An 11963-nucleotide genomic window follows, 5' to 3' on the forward strand; every position below is an offset into this window, starting at 1 on the left:
CAGGAGAGTTGACATTTTGGACTTAAGCCCTTCATTGGGAATGGATAACGAATAGCAGGGCAAATACAGTCTAAAGCCCTCAGCTCACAGCTGGTAAGAGATGCAAGAAATGGTGTGGGTGAGCAAGTGATTGAATAAAAAAGTCTCCCTTGAGATGAAGAATCTGCAGGGAGAGACCTGATTCAGGTTTCTGCAGCGAGGGAAATGACTGTCTATAATTAAAGCTATAAGGCCTTGCAGGGAAGTGTGAAAATAATAAATTAGCTGTGAAAAAGACCAGCTTAAGAAGGATACATATTAAAAATGAGCATTTACCATTCACGGTGAGTATTGCCGCCATCATGAGTAGACACTGCAATGCATAGCTACAGTATCAAAGTCAAGGGCCACAAAATTAATACTGAAGCTGCAGCACTGGCAACATCTTAAGCAGATTTAAGGCAACAAAAATGAAATTGAGAATGTTTGGAACTAGAGTCTAACAGAAGCAAGTGAAAGAACTTTATAGAACATAGAACATAGAACATTCCAGCGCATTACAGGCCCTTCGGCCCTCGATGTTGCGCCGACCTGTCATACCAATCTGAAGCCCATCTAACCTACACTATTCCATGTATGTCCATATGCTTGTCCAATGACGACTTAAATGTACTTAAAGTTGGCAAATCTACTACCGTTGCAGGCAAAGTATTCCATACCCTTACTACTCTCTGAGTAAAGAAACTACCTCTGACATCTGTCCTATATCTATCACCCCTCAATTTAAAGCTATGGCCCTCGTGCTCACCGTCACCATTCTTGGAAAAAGGCTCTCCCTGTCCACCCTATCTAACCCTCTGATTATCTTATATGTTTGTATTAGCACAGTGGTTAGCACTGCTGCCTCACAGCGCCAGAGACCCGGGTTCAATTCCCGCTTCAGGCGACTGACTGTGTGGAGTTTGCACGTTCTCCCCGTGACTGCGTGGGTTTCCTCCGGGTGCTCCGGTTTCCTCCCACAGTCCAAAGATGTGCAGGTTAGGTGAATTGGCCATGCTAAATTGCCCGTAGTGTTAGGTAAGGGGTAGATGCAGAAGTAGATGTAGATGTAGGGGTAGGGGTATGGGTGGGTTACGCTTCGGCGGGGCGGTGTGGACTTGTTGGGCCGAAGGGCCTGTTTCCACACTGTAAGTAATCTAATCTAATCTAATCTAAGTCACCTCTCAACCTTCTTCTCTCTAATGAAAACAACCTCAAGTCCCTCGGCCTTTCCTCGTAAGACCTTCCCTCCATACCAGGCAATATCCTAGTAAATCTCCTCTGCACCCTTTCCAAAACTTCCACATCCTTCTTATAATGCGGTGACCAGAACTGTACACAATGCTCCAAGTGCGGCTGCACTAGAGTTTTGTACAGCTGCAGGATAACCTCATGGTTCCGGAACTCGATACCTCTATCGAGGTATCGAGCTAAAACACTGCATGCCTTCTTAACAACCCTGTCAACCTGGGTACTTTGAGATGGTGATAAGATCATGAGGTACCTAATTTAAACTGCAGATTTTGGGAAGGATTGTTACAGCTGCAGCCACAGAAGTTTATTTCAAAAATAGTGCAGGGCAACAACAGTACTTTATAGGGTCAGCACTCTAGTGATACCCATGACATGCCAACACAAATAGTGGGCAGTTGTGAACAGTCAGTCTCAGTACTGTAGCATAGTACTGAACAGAGATAGCAACCAGTTATGACAGAAGAATGCTACGTCTGTAGAATTGTACATCACTTCCAGAATATGTGCAGAGGTAAGACACAGTTTCAGAGCAACAAAAATCCAAATACTTATTCATACAAAGATGTTGATGCATTCTAACTGCCATCACTACCTAAATACTCAAGGAATTACAATGCGATTTGACAAGATTTAGGATGGGGAAGGAAACTGCAGGGGATGGACACAATAGAAATGTGGAGCTTATTCAAAGAACAGCTACTGTGTGTCCTTGATAAGTGTGTACCTGTCAGGCAGGAAGGAAGTTATCGGAGCCGTAGTTTGTTAAGGAAGTTCGATCTCTTGTCAAGAGGAAGAAGAAGGCTTATGTTAGGATGAGATGTCAAGGTTCAGTTAGGGCATTTGAGAGTTACAAGGTAGCCAGTAAAAACTTAGAGAAAGAGCTAAGACGAGTGAGGAGGGGACTTGCGATGTTGTTGGCGAATAGGATCAGGGAAAATCCTAAAGCTTTCTATCTGCATATAAGGGATAAAAGAATGACGAGAGTAAGATTAGGGCCAATTGAGTACAGTGTTGGGAAGTTGTGCGTGGAGTCAGAGGAGATAGGGAAAATGCTAAATGAATATTCACACTGGAAAAAGACAATGTTATCGAGAAGAATATTGAGAAACAGGCTACTAGACTAGATGGGAGTGAGATTCACAAGGAGGAGGTGTTAGCAGTTCTGAAAAGTGTAAAAATAGATAAATCCTCTGGGCCAGGTGGGATTTATCCTACGATTCTCTGGGAAGCCAGGGATGAGTGCCAAGCCTTTGGCTTTGATCTTTATGTTGTTATTGTCTACAGGAATAGTACCAGAAGACTGGAGGATAGCACATGTTTTTCCCTTGTTCAAGAAGGAGAGTAGAGACAGCCCTGGTAATTATAGACCAGTGAGCCTTACTTCAGTTGTGGGTAAAGTGTTGGAAAAGTTTATAAGAGATAGGATTTATAATGATCTTGATAGGAATAAGTCGATTGGGGATAGTCAACAAGGTTTTGTGAAGGGTAGGTCATGCCTCAAAAACTTTATTGAGTTCTTTGAGAATGTGACCAAACAGTGGATGAGGGTAAAGCAGTTAATGTGGTGTATATGGATTTCAGTAAGGTGTTTGATAAGGTTCCCCATGGTAGGCTACTGCACAAAATGCAGAGGCATGGGATTGAGGGTGATTTAACGATTTTGATCAGAAATTGGCTAGCTGAAAGAAGAGAGAGGGTGGTGGTTGATGGGAAATGTGAGTCCTGGAGTTCAGTTACTAGTGGTGTACCACAAGGATCTGTTTTGGGTCCACTGCTGTTGTCATTTTTATAAATGACCTGGATGAGGGCGCAGAAGGATGGGTTAGTAAATGTGCGGATGACACTAAGGTCGGTAGAGTTGGAGATAGTGCAAAGGATGTTGTAGGTTACAGAGGGACATAGATAAGCTGCAGAGCTGGGCTGAAGGTGAAGTTTAATGCAGAAAAGTGTGAGGTGATTCACTTTAGAAGGAGTAACAGGAGTGCAGAGTACAGGGCGATTGGTAAGATTTGTGGTAGTGTAGATGAGCAGAGATATCTTAGTATCCATGTACAGAGATCCCTCAAAGTTGCCACCCAGGTTGATAGGGCTGTTAAGAAGGCAGACAGTATGTTAGCATTGTATTCGTAGAGGGATTGAGTTTCGAAACAATGAGGTCACGCTGCAGCTGTACAAAACTCTGCTTGGGCACGGTTGGAGTATTGCATGCAGTTCTGGTCACCACATTATTGGAAGGATGTGGAAGCTTTAGAAAGGGTTCAGAGGAGATTTAATAGGATGTTGCATGGTATGGAGGGAAGGTCTTACAAGGAAAGGTTGAGGGACTTGAGGCTGTTTTCGTTAGAGAGAAGAAGCTTGAGAGGTGACTTAATTGAGACATATAAGATAATCAAAGGGTTAGATAGGGTGGACAGTGAGAGCCTTTTTCCTTGGATGATGATGGCTAGCACAAGGGGGGCATAGCCTCAAATTGAGGGGTGATAAATATAGGACAGATGTCAGAGGTAGTTTCTTTACTTCGGGAGTAGTAGGGACGTGGAATGCACAGCCTGCAAAAGTAGTGGAGTCACTAACTTTAATGGCATTTAAATGGTCATTGGGTCGGCATATGCCGGAGAATGGAATACTTTAAGTTAAATGGGCTTTAGATTGGTTCCACAGGTTGGCTCAACATTGAGGGCCGAAGGGTCTGTATTGCGCTGTAATGTTCCATGTTCTATGAATCTCTTGATGATTCATCTGAATCAAGATTGACACAGATGGATTCTGTCAATCATCATTGTATTAATTTTAAACTTGATATGGGGACGAGTGTCACTATCTGATGGGATCAAATACCATGGCTGTAAAACAGAAGCTATGAGCTACGGACATGAAACTACTAACATGAAGAAGGCTTAACTCTCTTTGTTAAAGATATGTTACATTTAAATGTAACATAAATGTTGTGAGATAGCAGAGAATGCAAAAATAATGAATAACCAGGAAACTTGAGTGAGAAAATGTGCTTTACCATCGACATTACTCAAAAGATCAAATAACTGCAAAAGCCCAACAGTAAAGGTTCATTTGAGATGGGATAACCTATATTTTTCACAACATTAGACAAATTCATTATTCAAAACAATAAAGAAGGAGGTTAAGCTGTAATGTCTCTAAAAATCCAGGAAGATTCCACGTCCATTAATAAATCAAATTCAGAAGCTATTTGAAAAAATTTCCAAAATGAGCAAATGAACCGAGTAGTATTTGGGGATGATTACTTTACCCAGATCCAATGGGTTCATCAGAAGATGTATTAACCTAGTAGCTAGTTCAGCATGGTGGTAGTGACTGAAATCGACCTTTTACATATAGTCAACAAGAGTTTAACCAAATTCTTTTAAAGTAGAACTTAAAGTAGAATTGGGGGTTTTGGTAGGTCCTATTACAGGAACAATCAAGAACTGCTTCCCATATTTACAACACTCTTTTGAAGATTTTGATTCAATAGACTGCCATTCGAGATTACCTCAGCCCGGAAAACTTTTCAGTACATCATTTCTAATATGTTACAAGGTTCAGAAGGTGTCATAAACCATATGGATGACATATTGATGCATGGGAACATAGTCGAGGAAGAAGCCAGAAGGCCAATGCTGTTTACAAATGCCGTTAGAATAAAAGATGTAATGTACAATGCCATATCAGTTCATAATTTAAGGGGTTATTGAAAATGTTCTTTCATATATTGACAGGAGACGTTGCCATTCTTAAGAAGTAAAACTCCATCCTGTGATCATAATCGATTTTGTCCATCTGAATTCATTTTATAGATGGCTTCAGAACAACTTCTCATGTCATGATGATAAGTGAACTATTGGATGTCTGGGGCTTATATTTTCCATCATATCGCCATTAGCTTCGGGATTTGTCACTGGCCTTGAATAAATGGAATGGTCAAACTGGATCAGTTTTTGCCTCATAGTCGTGATTCTTTTAGTCCTAAGAACTAAATCTAACTTCTTCTTGAAAACATTTGATGTTTTGGCTTCAACCGCTTTCTGTGACAGAGAATTCCACAGACTCACCACTCTCAGTGTTGAGAAGAAGAAATTTCTCCTCATGTCAGTCCTAAATGGTCTACCCCCATCCTGAGACTGTTAACCTTGGTTCTGGACCCTCTTGTCAGGAACATGTATCCTGCATTTACACTGTAAAGTCCTGTTAGAACTTTGTAGGTTTCTATCAGCTCCCTAATTCTTCTAAACTCCAGTGAATATAATTCTAAACAATCTAGTCTCTTCATATACCAGATGTCATATATTTAAGCATTGTTCTTGTTGAAATAGTCCCGGTGACATCAACAAGTCACAGAGGTGGTTGATATAGGGTTCCAGTATAGCTGACTTTATTTGGTCCCACTCCAGACAGTCAATAATACCTGTTGATACAGCCATTTTCAAAGATCAGTACACCCATGCATACAACCAGGATTTTCCACCAGGACTGGATTCCTAAACCTATTTCTCAGCAAATTTAAAAAAAACTCAGATTTCCTCTCACTCTGCCAACTTGCTGGAAGTTTCTATCTGAGTGGTAAGTAATATTTGAACCATGCAAATACTAGGCAATGACCATCCCCAACAAGAGACAATCTAACCACTGTCCCCTGACTATCATTGAAATCCCCACTGTCAATATCCTAGCGATTACCATTGACTAGAAACACAAGTGGCTACAAGACCAAGCCAGAGCCTCAAAATACTGTGACAAATAACTCACCTCCTGACTTCCCAAAGTCTCTCCACCATCTATGAGGGGCATGTCAGGAGGTTAGTGGAATACTCCCCACTTTCCTTGATGGGTGCAGCTTCGACAACACACAAGGAGCTTGACTCCATCTAGGAGCCATCAAGCAGCCCACTTGATTGGCATTACATCCATAAGACTCCACTCCCTCCATCGCCAACATTCGGTAGCAGCAGTGTGTACTATCTACAAGATGCACTGCAGAAATTCACCAAAGATCCTTAGACAACATATTCTAAACCTATGGCCACTTCTATCTAGAAGGACAAGGGCAGCAGTTATATGGGAACAAAATCCCCTGCAACATCCCGTCCAAGACACTCACAGTCCTGACTTGGAGATATATTGCTGTTCTTTCTTTGTTGTTGGGTCAAAATCCTGGAATTACCTTTCTAAGGGCATTGAGGCTCTGCCAGACATGAACTGCGGTAACTCACTGCCATCTTCTCAAGGCCCTAAGGGATGGGCAATAAATGCTGGTCGGTCAGCAACGTCCACATCCAGGAAAGAATATTTTATTTTTTAAAATCCATAATCCAAATCTCATTACCAGACTGTGATGTCTATTTAGGACTGCAGGCACATGGAAATCAAAGTAGCCAAGTGATTTGGGTTATTGTAGATTTAATTTGTACACAAACTTTCATAAATTGCTACTTGAGGATGCTATGACAATCTAATCCCTGAAAGGGCTGCGTTGAAACTGGAGGCTGGTTAGCAGAGATGGCTAGACAGCTGGTTTGTAATATAGTGTAACACTAATAGCATAGATTTAATTCTTGTATTGTCTAAGGTACCACTTTTTCAACCTCCCCTTACCTAAGACAAAGTGACCTTCAGGTTAAATTCACTGCTAGTCATCTCCCAATTACAAATACATGGATTATGGTGATTTAGCCGTTACCTGACTAAAATTACAGCCACCACACTTTCACACAGTGTTTTATACTGCTGCATGTTATTCTCTCCTGAAGTCATTTACAAGTGTTCTGGAGAGTTCAGGACAGAAAGCAAACCTGGACCTGGCTAAAATTCGCAGACCAGGTGCCTGCACTACAAGAAAGAGAATCTGGAATCAATGCATTTTTTGTTTGCAAAACAGGTACAAAATTGGAGCTAGGCACTTAGGAAATGAAAGCTGAATGCCAAAACCAGCAAGACCATTTGTGATGGATCTCGAGATGGAAGACGGACATTACACGGCATCACCAGCAGTGGGAGCCCTGGAGACACTTGATGGAAACATGAAGCATTTTTAGTTATTACCGGATGGCCATCAGCTTCACATTGGAAACTATTGCAGCACTACCTTATGGCCATTATGATGAATTGTCAACCAAAGTATCATCGCTTCCTGCAGACTTTGAACAGTAACAATTTACCTTTTTATCGTGCCTTTGATGAAACAAACCATCACAAGAACATTATAAACAAAATCTGCCACTGAGTCACTGTATTGTTAGGCTGAAGACACCACTTGAATTCATTAAATTCTCATCAAAATAAATACAAGGGGACATTTGTGTTTTGATTTACCACAAATTTGTTAGCTTGATCTAATTTGGATATGTGCAAACCAATGAGCGACTCTACTAGCTTAAACTACTTTAGACATATTTAACAACTGAGTCTCACTGCTGTCTGCCCATCTGGGACTCCCTACACAGCCCCAGTCTCACAAAACCCAATCCAAGAGAGGTCCCTTGCCCCAGTCCTGCGAGTCACAGTCTGACAGTGAAATGTCCCCAGTATTGACACTATTTTGAATCTGATGTTAAGTGCCATGTTACAATTCTGAGTACTTGTCTAAGCATTCCTCTGCGCTTGGTGGTCACTAACTGTGGTGACTGGATTATTTGGAGCCCAGCTTTCCCTGAGGCACCAGATGCAAAAACCTTTCAAGAGCTGACAGATTTAGTTAAGGGCTATTATAACCCCAAGCCTCCTCTAATTCTGAGAGGCTATCATTTTCATTCGGCTTTTCGAGAAGCAGAGGAATCCAGATTGGGATTTTTGACGATGTTCAGACGACTGGCAGAGGCACATAATTTTGGATTAATCCTGATTGAGATGCAGAGAGACTGTTTGGTGTGTGGGATTAATGACATAACAATGCAGAAGCACCTACTAGCTGAGGTCCACCAGGACTTCAAACAGGCACTACAACTGGCTTTGTCATTAGAAACTGCAGCCAGTAGAGCATGTGAGGTACAGGGCATCCCAATGGAAGTGGACACCCTCACCTGTCCGACTGAGATTGGAGAACACCACTTGAGTGAAGGCAATCACAAGGCCTCATGCAGGACAAATACTGAACAGAGGGAATCTAGGTCAGACCACGGCAAAACCCCAAAACAAGGCCAAGGCTCAACCAAATGGCTAAAATATTCTTCAGGATCTGGGTTGGCAAACGATTGTACTTTCTGCCAGTATGCAGACTCGAGACAGCAAAGGAGTCCCAAGAGGCCTGACTTGGTTCAGAGAGTTCACAGGCCAGTATCCAGGAGAGTGCACACTCTGGAAAGATCAACTACATGTGGTCTACAACATTAAAATTGCTTAGCAACATCCAAATCAGAACTTATCAATTCTAATTGTAATTATAGATACATTCTATTTTGTTCAAAAAGCACACAATCTGCAGACAGTCAGCCATGTAACATTTTGTAAATTCCTACTTTGGAAATTCCTACTTCAGTCTAACTGAAGATTGGGATACAGACAGACTCGAACCTCATACCTTTACTGCATTGTCTGAGCTGAGATGTCATTTTTTTTTTTATAAAACCTTATATTATCTCGAGAATGTGACTTGAAAGAAGTTCTGGGATTTATTTACTAATGAACCAAAATCTGCAACCCATTCTAAAAGATGAAAGATTTACAGCAATGAGTGGCACGGTGGCTCAGTGGTTAACACCTGCTGCCTCACAGTGCCAGGGGCCTGGGTTTGATTCCAGCCTCGGGCGACTCTCTGTGTGGAGTCTGCACGTTCTCCTTGTGTCTGCGTGGGTTTCCTTCATGTGCTCTACCTTCCTCCCACAATCCAAAGATAGTCAGGTGAACTGGTCATGCTAAGTTTCCCATAGTACATTAGTCAGGGGTAAATATAGGGTAGGAAAATGAGTCTGGGTGGGTTACTGTTCGGAGGGTGGGCGTGGACTTGTTGGGCCAAATGGCCTGTTTCCATACTGTAGGGAATCTAATCTAATCTGGGTTTGTTCAACATATCATATCAGGACGCTGTGATCTTTTGCTATAAATTCTGTGTCTTATGATTCTGCCACACTAGTTACCTGATGAAGGAGCAGCACTCCAAAGCTAGTACTTGCAAATAAACCTGTTGGATTATAACCTGGTGTTGTGTGATTTTTAACTTTGTCCACCTCAGTCGAACACCAGCACCTCCACATCATTGACCAGGAAGCAATTCTGCAAGGCCTGCCCAGTGCCATTTGCCTAATAGGGGAAAGTAGAGGCAGAAATCAGGAGGCTGGAAAGTGAAGGAAGCATCAAGCCAGCCCGGTTTGCAGGACGGGCAGCACCGGTTGTATTGATTGTGAAGCCTGACGGGTCGGTTCACCTTTGTTGGGGGGGTTTAAGCAAACAGTCAACCACTTCTCGCAGCTGGATAAATACCTAATCCCATCCCACAGAGGACTTATACACAAAGCTGTTCTTCACAAAGCCGGACATAAGTCATGTGTACATGCAATTGCGACTAGATGAAGAGACTCAGAAGTATGCTGCAATTAATAACCATAGGATTTATGTCAATCCAAGACTGCCATTTGGGATATTATCAGCCTGCGCCCTTTTCCAGTGGATGACTGAGAACATTTTACAAGGTCTACCCCAGTGTGATTTATCTTGATGACATGCTAATAACCAGGAAGACCAATGAAGAGCATTTGGAGAACTTGAACATTAGTGCTCAAATGTCTCTCCTAGGCAGGTATACACCTTAGTAGAGAAAAATGTGTGTTCCAGGCTGCCCAAGTGACTAATTGAGTTACAGAGTTGACAAGACCAAGTTACACCTGTTGGAAGATAAAGTGAGGGTGATCAAAGGTGCCCCGGCTCCCACATCTCTACCAAAGCTTCGGTCTTTCCCTGGGGTGGTGAAGCATTATGGAAAATTCATACATAACCTGGCCTCCACCTTTGGTACCCTTCCATCTGCTATTGAGAAAGGTTTAGCCTTGGAAATGGTCACATAACCAAGACCTCGTCTTTAGGGAAGTGAAAAAGCACCTAATATGTTGGCCCATTACCACCATAGAGGACAGTATATTATTATGGGGAGCAACACCAGATAGGGGCTGAACTCCACCAGGGTCATCCAGGGGTTTCCAAAACAAATATGTTGGCAAGATGTTATATCTAGTGGCCAGGATTGGGTGCTGACATAGTTGGTGGGGCAATGCCAAAATGCCAACAAGGACAAAAATTACCATCAGCAACAACACCCCTGACATTCATGGGAATGGCCAGATAAACTTTAGACTTGCTTACGCATTGACTATGAAGGCCCTTTCATGGGCTCAATGTTCTTGGTCATTACTGATGCCGATTCAAAGTAGTTGGACGTGCATAGAGTTCATTCAGCAAACTCAGGGATGATGACTGAAAAGCTGTGAGCATCATTTGCAACATATGGTCACCCAGAAGTATTGGTCACGTACAACAGGACGTCATTTAGCAGCAGAGAATTCAAGTTTTCCGCATGTTCAGACAGCTCCACACCATCATCCATCATCCAATGGTCTGGCAGAAAGTACACTCCAAACGTTGAAAGCAGGCTTAAAGAAACAGCCTACAGCATGACTCGATATTGAACTGCACCGGTTCTGTTTGCTAATGGGAGGAAGACTTGTACCAGGTTAAACCTGGTGAAGAGCTCACGTTCAAAACGTCGACTCTCCTGCTCCTCAGATGCTGCCTGACTGGCTGTGCTTTTCTAGAACCACACTTTTTGATGGATGACACTGTTCTAGAACAAATTACAAGACCAAGGACACCACATGACACATCCTCAGAACACCATCCCCTGACGAAAATGATACACTTCCATCACTGCCATCGACAGTAGTTTTGACATCCAATGGACCCCACAAACACTTGCAGTAACTCAGTAGGAGACTCTCTTAACAGATTGGAATGACTCATTACCGACTAACAACACGGATATGTCACAACTGCTCGATAGGCTAGACATGACGTAACTCCCCGATAACCTCCGATAACCTCCCTGACAGACTGGCAGATCGCACATCCCTGATTCACTATAATGCACACCCCAGGTGACATACCTGCCCCAGGGAAATGTGACACTACAAAAAGGCTAGTACGGACCATGGAAGAACAGACAAACTCAGACTGTCAAATGGTAATTCCAGGCGTCACCACTAGAGGGAACGACCAGGCAGAAATATTGGAACCGGGAGGATTTAATATGGCCACACCCCCACAGACAGAGGATTGATATCACACTGATGACTGTTTGGGTGCCGATTTGATATATGCACTCATTCACTAAGCCAGGTGATGAAACAGCTCCTGACAGCCACCCAAGGCAAGGTGCAACTGTTTACGATGGTCCAAACACGCCTGCACCTTGCACGTCTTCCAGCTCTTATTTCTGTGCACGCTGGTGGGATTAACCGGATTACACTTCTTCGCTTGCCCACTCACTTTCGTTTTGATTTAGATTAGATCGGATTCCCTGTGGAAACAGGCTCTTCGGCCCAACAAGTTCACACCGACCTTCCGAAGAGTAACTCACCCAGACCCATTTCCCTCTGATTGGTCTCTTGAGATCACCTTTCACCTTTACTTATTGTTAAATTGTTAGTCGTGCTGACTGCCTCGTCTTAGTCCTCCAGGCAAAGCATCTTCAT

This window comes from Chiloscyllium punctatum, chromosome 38, assembly GCF_047496795.1.
Source record: "Chiloscyllium punctatum isolate Juve2018m chromosome 38, sChiPun1.3, whole genome shotgun sequence".
Lineage (NCBI taxonomy): Eukaryota > Metazoa > Chordata > Chondrichthyes > Orectolobiformes > Hemiscylliidae > Chiloscyllium > Chiloscyllium punctatum.